The sequence below is a fragment of the Phyllostomus hastatus genome, unplaced genomic scaffold (genome assembly GCF_019186645.2).
Source record: "Phyllostomus hastatus isolate PE091 unplaced genomic scaffold, TTU_PhHast_1.1 phas_scaffold_21, whole genome shotgun sequence".
In the NCBI taxonomy this organism is placed as follows: domain Eukaryota; kingdom Metazoa; phylum Chordata; class Mammalia; order Chiroptera; family Phyllostomidae; genus Phyllostomus; species Phyllostomus hastatus.
Genome location: NW_025334017.1, coordinates 32,192,602 through 32,208,382, shown reverse-complemented (window position 1 = coordinate 32,208,382; position 15,781 = coordinate 32,192,602). Strand labels below are relative to the sequence as shown.

The 15,781-nt window shown below is 34.1% G+C and overlaps 1 non-coding gene across 1 annotated transcript; it reads left to right on the top strand.

Moving 5' to 3' along the window:
• The first annotated feature begins 14,271 nt into the window (after window positions 1–14,271).
• On the top strand, window positions 14,272–14,390 carry LOC123833433. The gene has a single exon (XR_006788263.1). It is a non-coding gene; the product is annotated as a small nucleolar RNA SNORA64/SNORA10 family (small nucleolar RNA).
• Window positions 14,391–15,781: the final 1,391 nt, after the last annotated feature.

Genomic DNA, 15,781 nt, shown 5'->3' with positions numbered 1-15,781 from the left:
GTATCTCAGGAATGTCAGAAATAGAGTTGACTAGAAGTCTGACAACTATGGATTTAGAGACCCAGATCCACCCAGACTAGTGCATGGATGGACATGGATGTGGAATGGGCTGTCTCCACACCCATGTGGATAAAAATTCAGGATAAAAAATCTTGGGAAGGAAGAGTCCCAGATCCACACCAGCCCCCCAGTGCCAGGAAGATAAGTCCCTACAACTTCTGGCTGAGAAAACCAGACAGGATTGAATTGGTGGAGGAGGCTGCTAGAGCCCTAAGCAGTTCCTCTTGGGGAACCCACACACTGACTCACCTACTCAGACTCTCTCCCTCTGAGCTCCAGCACTGGGGTGGCAGCTTGAAGAGCACCAGTGGCATACAGGGAAAAACTGAAGTGTCAGGCATCAAGGACAGCAGAGGCCATTGTCCCTTTGCTGAGCACTCCCCGAAACAAAGCCAGTAGGCTGGTGCCATATCTGAGACTCCGTCAACCTGGCTAACACTGTGTGACCTGCTTTGGAGATCCACAGGCTTATCCCACCCAAATTATGGTCCCTTCCAAGCTTCTTTTCCATAATAATGGCTGGTACTGGCTCCTAAATCCTATCAAACAAGCAAGAGCTGACTACAGTGAGCCCTAGCAGCAGCCAGCTTAGAATCACGGTTTGGCTTCACCTGGGAATCTCCAAGCCCAGCACAAGTAGCAGCCATTTCAGATTGCTTTATAGCTCAGGCAGGGCGCCCTGGGCAAAATACAGGTGGGGGCTGATTTTGGCCTGCACCACCCAGGAAAACCCAGAGCCAACATATCCAGTGGACAGCTACTGACCACTTCAGACCACTACCACCCTGCCTCTGCACAGCTGATCCTCCACAGAGGGCAGAGGTTGGTGGTCAGTGGTCATAGCCAGTCCTTGCAGCTGACTGGCCTGGGCACATCCTTCCCATTGATCTGCCAACAGCAACCAAGGCTCAACTACAAGAGGAGAGTATACTCAGCTTACACAAAGGGCACACCTTGAGTACCTAGTTTGGGTGATCGGGGGGCTGTGCCACTGGACCCTACATGACACCTATAATATTAGGCCACACTATCAAGACAAGGAGTCAAAGCAGCTCTACCTAATACATAGAAACAAACACAGGGAGGCTGCCAAAATGAGAAAGCAAAGAAACAGGGCCCAAATGCAAGAACAGATAAAAACTTCAGATAAAGAGCCCACATGAAAGAACATATTAACCCTCCAGAAAAAGAACTAAACAAAATGGAGAGAAGCAATCTATCAGAAGCAGAGTTCAAAACACTGTTTATACAGTTGCTCAAGGAACTTAGTGAGGACCTCAGCAGCATGAAAAAGACCTAGTCAGAAACAAAGGATACATTAATTGAAATAAAGAACAATTTACAGGGAAACATCAGTAGAATGGATGAAGCTGAGAATCAAATCAATGATTTGGAACATAAGGAAGCAAAAAACAACCAAACAGAACAAGAAAAAAGAACCCCTCCAAATGAGGTTAGTATAAGCAGCCTCTAGGACTTCTTTTTTAAACAATTTACTTAAAGATTTTATTTTTATTTATTTATTTATTTTTAGAGAGGGAAAGGGAGGGAGAAAGAGAGAGAGAGAAACATTAATATGTGGTTGCCTCCCATGTGGCCTCCACTGGGGACCTGGCCTGCAACCCAGGCATGTGACTTGACTGGTAATCGAACCTGAGATGCTTTGGTTTGTAGACCATGCTTAATCCACTGAGCTACACCAGCCAGGGCTGGGACAACTTTAATAGGTCCAACATTCACCTCATAGAGGTGCCAGAAGGGGAAGAGAAAGAGCAAGAAATTGGAAATCTATCTGAAAAAATAGTGAAAGAAAACTTCTCTAATTTGGTGAAGGAAATACACATGCCAGTCCAGGAAGCACAAAGAGTCCTAACTGTGATGGACACAAAGAGGCCCACTCCAAGACACATCATTATTGAAAGGCCAAAGTTTAAAGATAAAGAGAGAATCTTAAAAACAAGGGAAAAGAAGGTAGTTACCAGAAGGTTGCCAGAAGGAAGAGGGAGAGGGAGAATGGGTAAAGAGGTGAGGGGATTAAGATGTACAAATAGGTAGTTACAGAATAGCCGTGGGGATGTACAGTGCAGTGTAGGAAATAGAGCAGTCAAAGAACTTATATGCATGACCCAAGGACATGAACAATGGTGGGGTGATTCCCTGACAGAGTAGGGGGTGCTGGGTGGAGGGGGGAAAAGGGGGAAATTGGGGCAACTGTAATAGGATAATCAATACAATATAATTAAAAATAGAAATATAATGTCATGACTACAGATGGGAGTGAAATAATACATTCACTATGCTGATGTCCCTTAATTATACTATCTCATCTTATTTTCACATTAGCTGCACAATGATTATTTTTCTATTTTATTAATGAGGAAAATGAAGTTAGAGATGTTTAGTATCTCAAGCAAGATCACATAATTAATCAAAAATAAAACTGTCATTCAAATCAGGTACGTAGTTCCAAAATTTATGTTTATTAATGCTTATTTAGTGTTTTTTTTTTTTAGTTTACTTACAATGAGTCTTCTTTGTGGAGATATAAATAATTATAAATTAACCCGTGAAGAGAAAGCATTCAGATAATTTCCAGGCAAAGCATATATGAAAACTATTTTTTAAAACAAGTTATTTGAAAATTATGAGTATTTGATTTTTTTATCAGGCTCAACATATATATGAATACCTTAATTGCTAGCTATCTTAATTTTTATGTTCTTCTTTCTGTGATTTACTTCATAGCTTTTATTTCCTAATTGAAGAGTAGTGGTGTGAGCCCCCCGCCACGATGAAACCATGAGTTGCGGGGAGGCGTGCGGAGGGCCCAGGGAACGTGAAATGAAGACCAGGGTGCGCACAGCAGGCACGGTTGTGACAACACGGGACCGGCTGCAGAAATGAGGACGAGAGGAGTCATGAGCATTTGTCTTCGGTTTGTCATACAAAATCAAATATTAAATCCATAATTAAATACAAAGCCTTTATTTTTTTCACCTTAGTCTCCTACCATCTAATATAACACACTGTTAGTAATAGCTAAGTTGATAGCTCCGTATTTAAGTTATAAGATACCAAAAGGGGAGTGTGATTTGGCATGAACAGGAATGGATATTCTTTAGAAGAAGTATCTTGTGCTTTCTTTCAGGGCTAGGAGATGGACACTGTGGGTTGCATATGATACAAGCACATCATTTGAGGAAGAATATTAATTTTGCTCTTGTCTTTCTTTAGTGTGGTTATGAGAGATGTGTTTGTCTGCCATGTTGAATCAGGGTAGCTTTGAACTGGGGCAATTTATCTAAGGTGTAGTCACATTTCCCAGACTTTCTTGCCTTGTGTATTTCTGAATTAGAGTTGGTCAAAAGAGAAATGTGTATGTAATTTAATAGGCAGAAGTGAACAACTGATTTTTTTTTCTCTGAATGTCAGAGTGAGACTGGCCACTGTTGCAGCACACGCATGTGGATGCTTCACTGATTTGCTCTCTCACCTTTGGCTCAGAGCAGCAGCGCATACGTGGCTTCCTCAAGTCTCCAGGTCTCTTTCAGCTTTTCCCAAGCCCGTGCTGCAGCCCTGTGATGAAGAGTGCCCACTTAACCTGCAAGTCTAACGCCCCATCAAGACTGAAGGTGTTGAGGGGCATGGAGTTGCAATTTGCTTTCCTGAGTTCACAGCTTGCCCCTTGTCACTTTCATTCTATGCTTATTTCCCTTCGCAACTTTTGTAGCTCTTAGCTGCAAGCTCAGCTGCAGAGATAGAGCCAAAATAGTCCTACAAAGACTGTTAAAACAGCTACCATAAGTGTGTATCATCTAATGCCTATAAAGTTATTTTATTTCATGTATACTAGTCTACATCTTTCACTGAATTCTAAGTCATAAACCATGCATGCATATTTATAATAATTTCAACAGATTTCAAGAGCTTGATTAATGACTTTATTCTTGCTTAATGATGTAAACATTCCAAGACTAAAAGGACATTTTAATTATTCTTTATAATGTAATGGAGTACAATTTGTATTTCAGGACAATGTATGGGAACATATTTCCCAAGATCAAATAACTTCTGAGAAAAATACATTATATTTTGAGTACATAAGAAAATTTTAAATGTATCATAGGCATGTAAAATGTAATTCATACTCTAATAATTGAAACAAAGAAGTTCTGCTACAAAGATGGACATATGGATCTCTAAGCCACATCATACATGAAGGCAAATTTAAAATGATTTAAAGAAAATCTTTATATGTATATGTCTCCATTTGTTTCCTTTTATGCATCCATCAAGAGCTTTCACTTGTCCTCCCCTGAAATACATAAATAATATCATATACTGAGAAAACAAGCAAGAGAAGAAGATGAGAAATCAAGTGGGAAGAAAAGACTGTAAGAGGGAGTCAGGAGAAATCCCCACGGGAATGTGAAGCAAGACTATTTTCTTCACCAGCAGTCAACCCTTACCTGTCAATTGTTCATTTTAGACTGATGTACTTTGCTTCTCTGAGTTGCTACTGAGTCAATTGTCTGACCAATTAGGTTTGAAAAATCTATCTGCAGATTCAGGATACATTGTGCAGAATATATTGCTGTCTGCCAGACAGGAGGGGGCAGCCTTACACAGCTTTCAAAGGGATGGTGTGGTTGATACTTGCCATTTAGAGAGGTGATTGCATCAGCAAAGGAAAGCCTCACCACCTTACCAAGTTTTATCTCTACAGAAGCCATTGTATTTGTCAAATGAAACAGGGATTCATCAATGATATCTCCTTATTTTAAACGGCATGCATTTTGTATTTTATCAGTATTAACCTTTATTAGACAGCTTTCTTAAAATGTGAATCACATACAAAGCTGAATGTGAAAAGAGAAACCAAAAGAAACCAATCGAAAAATGAGTCTATGAGAAGGCAATGGATACAAAAAAATGGGATATCCAACAAATAACTAAAAATATGCTCCATGTCTCATGTTTGGGGTTTGATACATGTCAAGATTTTTAAAATGGGATATATTTTATGAATCTCAAAGCAAAAATATTGATAGTGTCCTGTGTTTTTTTATGCAAATATGTAGTTACAAAAAGTAATCTGTGTTGATATTTCAGATATTCATATATATATACTTAGATTTTATTCCTGGTAGTACTGGGGACTATGTAGCCTAAAACACTTATTTGAAAAAGATAGTTAAAAAGCTGAATCATCTAGACAAGCATGCATACATTTGAAAGAATAACTATGCTGGCATAAAATTAAGTAATTAGTAGAGGGCCAAAACTCAGTGACACAAGGTCTCTAAGGTAAGCTAGCCCAAATCAGTGTTCACTTTGAGGGTATGAGCCCAATTCAGGAAACTGAGACCTTCCATTTTTACTGCTGTATAGAATGTGGGAGATTGGAAATAAATACCCAGACTCACCCAAGATGAAGAGTCAAATCAGGGACCCATGCATACAAACAGTATCTCTGGGGGCTCCACCTTCAGAGAAAGTAAAGGAGAAATAAATCTGAAGCATAGGTAGGGCTCATAAGAAAATTACTGAATTTGCACCATAATGGGATCATGGTCGGTGATCTTTGAGAACTGAAGTGAGCTGCTTGTCACTTTGGCATGAATTTATCTTACCTGTGTGGTTAAAACAACCGAAGATCATTTATTTAGTCATTGGGCTTATTGATAGTGCCAAGCAACTGACAGAAGCATAGACAAACTACCTGGAGAAATCCTTTCAAACTAAAGCTTCAGTGAATTCCCACAGAAAATACAGAGATTCTGAGGAAAGTGAGAATTTTAGTTTTTGGAAAGGGGATACAAATTTCCAGTAAGAGACAGGAAAAACTAATAATAACAAAATCACACCCAAAACTCCCTATGCTGCAATCTTTGATACTAAGTATATCTGTATTTAAAACACTTAAATAAATAAAAACCTAAATATAATTAAGAATAATGCATGTGAAGATTGTACAGAAAAGAAAATCAACGTTAAAACTTGACACATGAAACAACAACAAAAGATTACTCAACGCTGAGACAGAAAAATGATGAATTGGAAGATGGAATCAAAAGAACTATCTGAAACTCAGTGCAGCTAGTGAAACAAAGAAAAGAGCAATCAATGTAGGACTAAGGGAGGATAGATTCTGAAGGTTTAACAGGTGTCTCAATGCGTTTTCTAAAAAAAATTAATAGAAATAGGAACCAGGTCTATGTTAAAAGAGATATGGAGTACTACTTTTCCAGAAGTCAATACTGACAGAACTGTGAGAAAACATTAACATATACAATGCTGCAGTAAAAATTTGAAATGTATGACTCTTAGTAATTAACAGTTCAATCAGACAGGCTATTATAGGAAAAACAGCATCCAAATATAAAACTTTGCAAGGTTTATCGAGATGATATTAAACTTTTTATCTTATAATGGAGACAATAAATTATTTTGATATAAATCAACTTTTATTAAAATTTATCTAGGCCATAGATAAGATCTCAGAAAAATTCCAAAACTGGTATCAAAATGGGCACATTTTCTGCCCTGAAATAATTAAATTAGAAAATAATAATTAAAAGGTCACTAGTAAAATCCATCATGTTTGGAAATTTAAAAATACATTTCTGGGTCTAGTATAAATTTTTATAGTAATTAGATAAACATTTATAACTCAAATATGAAAATAATATGCAAATAATCAGCAAGAGATAGCTGAAAGAATACTGGGAAGTTTATTGCCTAACATAATTACATTATACAAAAACTAATGGTAAACAATTAATGAGATAATAATTAATAGAAGCTATATAATGACATGGGAATAATATGTGCAAAGAAAATACAAAGATAATATAATCACATAATAAAGAATAAAAAATAAACATACAATCTAAGTATAAATAATGCATTTAAATAGTTTTTAAGAGGAAAAATCTTTTATAAAATAAACCTAAAAAAAAGAGAAGGCAACAAACATTGGTTTGTTGCTATAGTTATAAGAACATATAAGAATAAATGCTACAGAATTATTCAGATAATGAGAAACCTTTATGCTACTTCTTATTAATAAGCTACACATTTAGAAGAAATAAATAAATTTACATAACAAACAATCATTAAGAGTAAGTTGGGAAAAAATAGAAAACCTAAAAAATTCTACCACTATTAAATAAATAACTCATTTAAAATTATTCCATTAAGAAAGCACTCAGCTCAAAAGGATTAACAGATTATTTCCTCCAAACATTTATATATTTAAAAATATTATTTATTTATTTATTTTTAGAGAGGGAGGGAAGGAGAAAGAGGAAGAGAAACATCAATGTGTGAGAGAAACATGGATTGGTTGCCTCTCACGTGCCCCCAACACATGCCCTGACTGGGTATCAAACTGGTGACCTTTTGGTTTGGAGGATGACACCCAACCCACTGAGCTACACCAGTAAGGGCTCCTTCACCAAACATTTAGATTTATGTAATTCCAATATTATATATGTACTTTCCAGGAAGAAACAAATAAAAGACCACTTTTAAATTACTTCTGTTTGACTACAATCACTTCCAAATTACTGCAATTGATGCTTAATCCATGCAAAAACTGTTTTAATAAACCAGATACCCAATAAATAAATGTATTCACTGTAGCTAATCTTAGATTATCTCAAAACTGCATTGTTGGTATAATATTTTAGAATCACTAAATAAAATTTACAATAATTAGATATTAAAGAGAGACATCATGTGATCATCTCAATCATTGCAGAAAAATATTCAGGAAAGTTTATTATGTATTCATGATAAAAACAAAGAACAAATTAGAAGTAACAAACTTCTCTGAAAAAGTCATCACTCAAAATCTCAGCACAAACATAATAGATAAATGTAGTAAGATTTTGAAATTATTTGTAAGTCAAGAAGATGGCATGGTGATCACATCATTGTTAACATACACATTTATTTTCATGGTTTAACAGGACTAAAATCACTGTACATGGCACCATAGGATTCAGGCAGGAGCTACCTCGATACAGTTGTTGTTAATGTCTGTACATGGGAGAATTTCAAATACTCTAGCATCATAACTTGTGTGTTGTGTCAGTAGTTTAAAAGAAATTCTAGAGACAAAAGAATGATCAAGTACCCATTTAACACTAATAACAAGTGGTTTTATGTGCAGTGATGAGAGTGGAAGTGAATAAAAAATAAGTTATAAATTTCCTAAGTTAGAGTCATATTAAGGAAACTCTTCATAATTGTAACCATGGCTTTTGTTATTGTATGAATTATTTTAAGAAATTCTGCATCAGCAACAGACTCGATGGCACAATAGATAATCAAAGATGGAAATCCATACCTGTTGGTCAATATGTGTTTCACAAAATTTTAAACTCTGTTAAAAAAGTTTAGGAATACTTGACCGACACTTTATTTTGTTTCAATTCTCCTTTTTATTTATGGGAAAAATGTAATGTGATAAAATATGTGCCTGAAGAAGTCAAATGTAATCATTGCAATGAGAAAGAATAAAGTAAAAATTCTAAGTAATTAAAAATGACTGTATTATGGTATATTTATCAGATTAAATTTATATCATAATTGTTAAGTAAAATGTAGTCATTAAAAAACTATGATATTGGCAAAGGTGTATATAAATTATCAAATGAGACAGTATAGAGAGACCAGAAAAAAACCTGTGCTTGTATGAAAAAATTGCTCTGTCAGAGACTGGGTATTCTGACCAATATGAAGAGAATGGGCTATTATACACATTTTTCCAGAAAAATTAATTCAGACAGGTTTAGGTTTTAAAAGTGAAAATCAGAACTATAAAACTTGTAATGACAATTACATGGGAATACTCTTATGAGTTTATAGTAGAAATACATTTATCAAATGAAACACAAAGTATAAAACTGTAAAAATACAGAAGAATTTTACTACATTATAAGTTCTGTTTATTAAGATGTAAATAAGAAAAAAACCTGAAAGTATTAGTGATGAGTGGATAACTAAATACTGACAGAACTCCTGAAAATGTCAGAATCATCAAAGTAGAAGAATGACCAAAAGATATAAAAAGACATTTCACAGAACAGGATCATGAAGTACAATAATTATATATAAAAAGACACAAACTTATGCTTTAGGGAAATGCAAAGTAAAACCACAATAACATAGTATCTGTTCTTTCTTGCACTGGTATATTTTTAATTTTTTTGTATTTTATATAAACTTTGATAATAACACGCATCAACAAGGATATGGAGCTAAATAAATAGTCATACCATGCTGTTGGTGATACAAAGAGGTATGACTCATAAAAAACAGTTGGATATTTTGGATAGTATTGCAGAACATAAGCTAAGACAGACCTTAGCAATTTTACTTCTAGGTATGAAGAAAGCCTTATACATATGTACTGCCAGAGAAATGTACAATGATAATCATTGAAACAGTGTTGGTAATAGTCCCATGCTAGAAATAATGCAAATAATGTAAATATTCTAAACAAATAAGATAGATACACAATGGATGTTATGTTAACACAATGGACTACTGCACAATAGTAAAAAAAAAAACAACAACCCTGCAATGTAAGTGTACCAGTATGAGTAAATCTCAAACTCTAATGCTGATTGAAAAGAAAAAGCAAATCACAAAAATATGCTATCATTCATTTTGTATAAATGTTTAAAACAGGCATTTGTTTTTAAAAAAATATTGATTCTTAGAGATAGAGAAAAGGTGAGAGAGACACACACCCACTGATTTGTTGTTCCACTTATTGATGTACGCATTAGTTGCTTCTCATGTACCCTGACCGGGGTAGCAGCTCAACCTTGGCGTACAGGACTATGCTCTACCCAACTGAGCTACCTAGCCAGGGCCAGGCTAAATTTAACAAATACATTATTGAGAGATACAGACATGTTTTTAAGATAAATGTGTGAAGAAAAAAAAAGAACTATTGAATCTAAAAATCAGGATTTTATTTTGGGAAGGTCACATATTTAAGGAAAAAGTCCAAGATATTGGCAGTATACTTGCTTAATCAGATGATCGTTAAATAGGTGATTGCTTTTCTATACTGTTCACTGTGTTAACATTTCTATTATATTTACTATTTAGAATATATGTGTACTAAAAATATATCTCTGAATGTATACTCCTTTAGACACAACGTCCTCCCTTTTGGAATCTCTTGACCAGAAATATCAACTATGTGGACAAGAAACACATAAATTTAATGATGCTACTGCTATGTTGTTTGTAATGATACACTTTAAAACACCATAATTGCTCATCAGTAAGTGAATACTTATATAAATATGCATACACTATATGATGTCTGTGCTTATTTTAAGTATCAATCCAATATCTATGCCATAATGTGCATAATACATAATAGAGAAGAAACATTTAAAAATAGGTATAAAACATGTCAGTTTTTCAAGTCAGAGTCTCTAAGAAGTTGCTTAAAATATTTATAAATAGATTTGATATAGGTCATTATTTATTCACAATTATTCTCTGCTTCCCTGCCTTTGATATGACTCACTCCAGGTAAAAGACTTCTTCAGGTCCCTGACTTGGCCATGTGTCTTTCTATGACCAGTTAAATAGAAACAGAGGTGACGTATCCCACATCTAAGCAGACATATTACATCGTGCTTCCGTGGTTTGGTTCTGCCTCTTTCTCTCACCAAAATTAGAGAACACCACAACCCACAGACAGGCTGCTCCTTCTCGTTGAGTTCTGGAATGAGAAGAACGTTAGCTCAGATAAGCAGGATCAACTCACCAGACATTCAGCCAACTAGCAAACTTCAAGTAACAAGTGCAAGAAATCAATGTCTCTAAATCTTGAGGTATTAATTAGTGTTACCTGCTACCGGAGCACATAATGACTACAACAATAAATAAAAAGATAGACAAAGATATAGATATATACCAGGCATTAAATACACACATTCAATTTTGAAGAATATTGTTTGATATTAAGATGATTATATTATGAGATTCAATTAGAAGAGGAATATTAAGGACAAAATCTTTGAGCTTCTCTAACATGTCAGTAATATACCTCATAATAAAATTCCACTTTTAGAAGCCATTTCTAATATGGTGTCCTTGAATATGGTAAACCTATTCAGCTGCCCTTCTCTTTGGGGCTGAAATATAGAGGTAAGTAAGTAAGAAGTTTTTATTATTATTTAGTGTGAAATTTTATATATATATATATATATATATATATATATTCATCAGAGATTTATCAGTGTTCCTGAAGAAATCAGCAGTATATCAAAGAAATCCTGCCCATATAGTCATGCATGTTCACACATCTTCATGTACTGCAGTCTGATCCGGGTAGAGTGATGTATCTTTTTCTTGGGTAGGGAATCAAAGGGGGGTGGTATGTGTTTGTGTGTATGAGAGAGCAGGGTGGACAGGTGTCTTAACAACATATCACCTGCTGAGTATCTCGAAAGGAATATATTTTCTCTAGATACTTTGTCCATGTATAAAATTCCTGTTTATAAGCTAAAATCCAGGATAAATTGTAGTCATTCTCTTTATCTTACTCTGGTCACACTTAACTAAATGACCACTGGCCCTTTGAAAGTGGCAAAACACTTAATGTGTACATAATATTCATAAGTAATATACTAAGTACATTGTATTATTTTGGTAATTTGTGTATCATCTCATCCTATTAACTAGTTTCCAGAAACATGGGAACCCTTCTTATGTGGTTTTTGATGATCTCAACAGCTTGCACTAGTAGACTTTCAATATGCATTTAACATGCTAAAAAAAGCTAAGCACTTGCAAATTACATCATCTTCATTGCTCCCATTAAGTAATCTAAATATTTACCCACTATGCTTTGTTTTCTTTTCCCAAAGTTATTTGGAAACTTGCAGTATGACTGGTGAGATAATCAACATGTTTCTGTAATCAATCAATATAAATCAAACAAAAATAAATTGGCATATTTGAACAAAATGCACACGTATTGTTTAAAGAACTATATGAAAAATAGAGAACATCCTTTTTTTCACATTTTCACATTTGTGACTTCCCTGTAGTATGAGCAGATAGATAGAAGTTGTTGAGATTCAGCAAAGTGTAAAACAAAAACCAAAGTTCTATATTCATAATGAATAATAAGAGCATATCTATTTTAATTTCCCTATAATTTATTTTCTCTGAAACGCATAAATGTTAGCTGTAGCAGATGATTTGCTAGTCTAATGCCAAGGTGCCCTGCATATGTAGAGCAGCAAGTACTGACTTCCTATCCTCTGAGTAGTCAAAGAAAGCCCCATCCTCCCCCTTGTCTGAGAAACTCTCAGATCCCAAACAGCTTCTGTCTTCCTCCAGAGAGAGCAATACATTTGCATAAAACAGCAAGGGATATCTGCACTCCTAGGAGACATACATAATAAACTCTTATAAAATGTCTGCCCGATGCTCATATATTCCTGATTTTGATATAAGCAGGACTGTATGTAACTAAGTTTAATGATCTGGAGAATATGACTTGACCGTAGTTTGATTTCATTTTTCTGTGTGTAACATAAAATATGTAGTTTATTGATTAATGAAAAAGTCATTATAGGGATGCTTACTAATGGCAGTTTGACGACTACAGAGGGACCTAAAAGTATGTAGAGAAAAATTGGTAATGCAATTTAATACAACCAAGATCTATTACTTTTAACTATACATGCACAGTAAGGATTAGAAAAGATATACAGCCTTCTTTCTGTTTTTTAAGAACTAATGATCTTACTCCCAAGGTACAGATTTATTTATGAATCTCTCTCTATGATCCTCCTTTGAAGGCCTGGAATCTTCAAAACTAGTGTTTCTTTCTCATTTCCTTCCTTCTTTCCTTGCTTCCTTCCCTCCCTTTTTTTTCTTTCCTTCCTTCTTTCTTCCTCCTTTCTTTTTAGTTTTCAATTCATTTCAAACATATACTGTTTTGAAATACAAAAAATAAATTACCTGGAAAAAATAAAATGAAAAGATATATTATAATTTACAATGTCAAATTTTATTATTCATTTCCAAAGGATAAAATTATACTTAAATATAATCACAACAAACATAATCTTGGAAAAATGGCAAGTAATCCAAGAACAATATATGTTGTTCACTCATAGGTATTTAATACACATCTGTGCTGTCCAATACAGCTTTGTAAACTGACAGAATTTTTTTTTCTATTTTGTCTGTCCAGAAGACATTAGCCACATGTGATTATTGACTACTTAAATTATTACTAGTATGACTGAGAAACTAATTTTTTAATTTAATTTTAATTAATGTATTAAATTACTTCGGTTAATGTGGCTAGAAGCTAACAGAATACTCACTCTTACACATGTAACTATTTTACCATTCTTCAACTCTGACCAAATACTTATGAGCAAAACAGTTACTCCCTTTTTAAATATTTTCATGTATTCTTTGTATAAACACAGGATATGTTGATACTTGAAATTATAATGTGCCATATGAAATGATTTACTTATTTAATCCTGGTTGGATTAATAGTGATGTTATTAGTGGCAAATAATATATATCTAAATCATTTTATTGTTCGATAATCTCATGTTAATCACCATGTTGTATCACCAAAATGTAATGAAAGAAATGAATACCTTTTGAAGCAATTTAATAAACTCAAGATATTCATTTTTAAATTTTACCTACAATAAGGCAATTAATGCTGTATATTAAATATATTTTCTGTCTTTTAGCAGTAGTCTCATCCCACAATTTATCCCTATAAAGAGGAGTTTCAATTTTTCACTGTCATTCAGAAGCCTTTTTTCCTTGTCAAGTTCAGATTTAATAATCTGTCAGTATAAACAATACCTCTCAAAAAGCCTCACCTGCATTTCTTGTCTGTTACTCAAATGAAATTAAAGAAAAATATAATACAGATATCCAGTTTTCCCAATATTATTTGGGGAGAGACCATTTCCCCACTGTGTTTTCTTGGATCCCTTGTCACAGATCAGTAGCCTGTGTAACCTTGGGTTTATTTCTGGCTCTATCCTCTTCCATTGGGTTATATGTCTGTCTAAATATCAGTAACATACTCTTTAAATTATTATAGCCTTGTAATATGTTTAGAAATCAGGAAATATAATGCCTCCAACTTTGTTTTAATTTGTCATTTGCTTTGGCTATTCTGTGTTTTTTGTTATTCCATATGAACTTATTTATTTCTGAAAAAGAAATGTCACTGGATCTCCTTAGGACCTCAGGTTGACCTCAGAGTAGCCACTCCTTCCTTGAGGGGTGCAATAGACCCAGTGGAAAATCATGTCATTGGAATTTTGATGGATAGGATTAAATCTGTAGATCCCTTTGTGTAGCACAGACATTTTAATATTAAGCCATGCAATTCACAAATATGGCACGTATTTTTACTATTTGTGTCTTTAATTTTTCATCAGTGTATTATAATTTTTAGTGCATAAGTATTCAGCTCCTTGGTTAAATTCCTAAGAATTTATTAGGAATTCTTATTCCTAAGAATTTTATTCTTTTGATGCTCTTTTAAAAGGCATTGTTTTCTTAATTTCCCTTTTGAGTAGTTGTTAGTGTATAGACACACACCTGATTTTTGTGTGTTGATTTTGTGTCATGAAACTTTACTGAATTGGTTTATTCTAACAGGTTTTGGGGAATAGATAGATTAGCTAGATATAGATATAGATATAGATATAGGTATAGATGTATATGGTTATTTCACCTGAAAACAAAGACAGTTTTACTTGTTTCTTTCTGATTTGGGTGCCTTTTATTTATCTTGCTTACCTAATGGTTTTGGCCAGCACTTCCAGTACACTTATGAAGACAAGTGGCAAGAATGGTTATCCTTGTTTTGTTCCTGATCTCAGGAGAAAACTTTCAATTTTTTTACTATTGAGTATGATGCTGTGTGTTTATAATATACAGCCTTTATTATGTGAATGTGCATTCCTTCTAAAAATAATTTGTTGAGTGTTTTTATCACAAAATGTATTAAGTTTTGTCCAATGATTTTTATACCTCTATTGAGAAGATCCTGTAATTCTTATCCTTCATTCTGTTAATAAAGTGTATCATATTTCTTGATTTGTGGGTGCTGAATCATCTTTGCATTCAAAGAATTAATCCCATTTGGTCAACTGGATCCTTATTTTCCACTGTACACAAAAATTAACAAAAAATATATTAAAGACAAACTTTAGCCCTAAATTGTAAAACTAGTGGAAACCATAGGAGGAAAGTTTCATTATAATATTCTTTTTTTAAAGAAAAGATATTATTTATTTATTTCTAGAGAGAGGAAGGAAGGGAGAAAGAGAGGGAGAGAAACATCAATGTGAGAGAGAAACATGAACTGGTTTCCTCTTGGAGGCGCCCCTACCAGGAACAGAATTGATCAGGAATTAAACTGGTGGCATTTTGCTTTTTGGGACAACACCCAACCAACTGTACCACACTGGTCAGGGCATAGGAATGCTTCATGATACTAACCTTGGTAATAATTTCATAGCTAAAACATCAAATGTACAGTTAACTCCTACTTTTACCATTTTTTATCATTATTTTGTTGATAATATGTATATTTTCTTTAAGGTAAGTGAAATATAACAGCAAGATGACTTGGGTCTTCAACTTTACCTCGATAGTACATGTGCCCTGGGTGGTG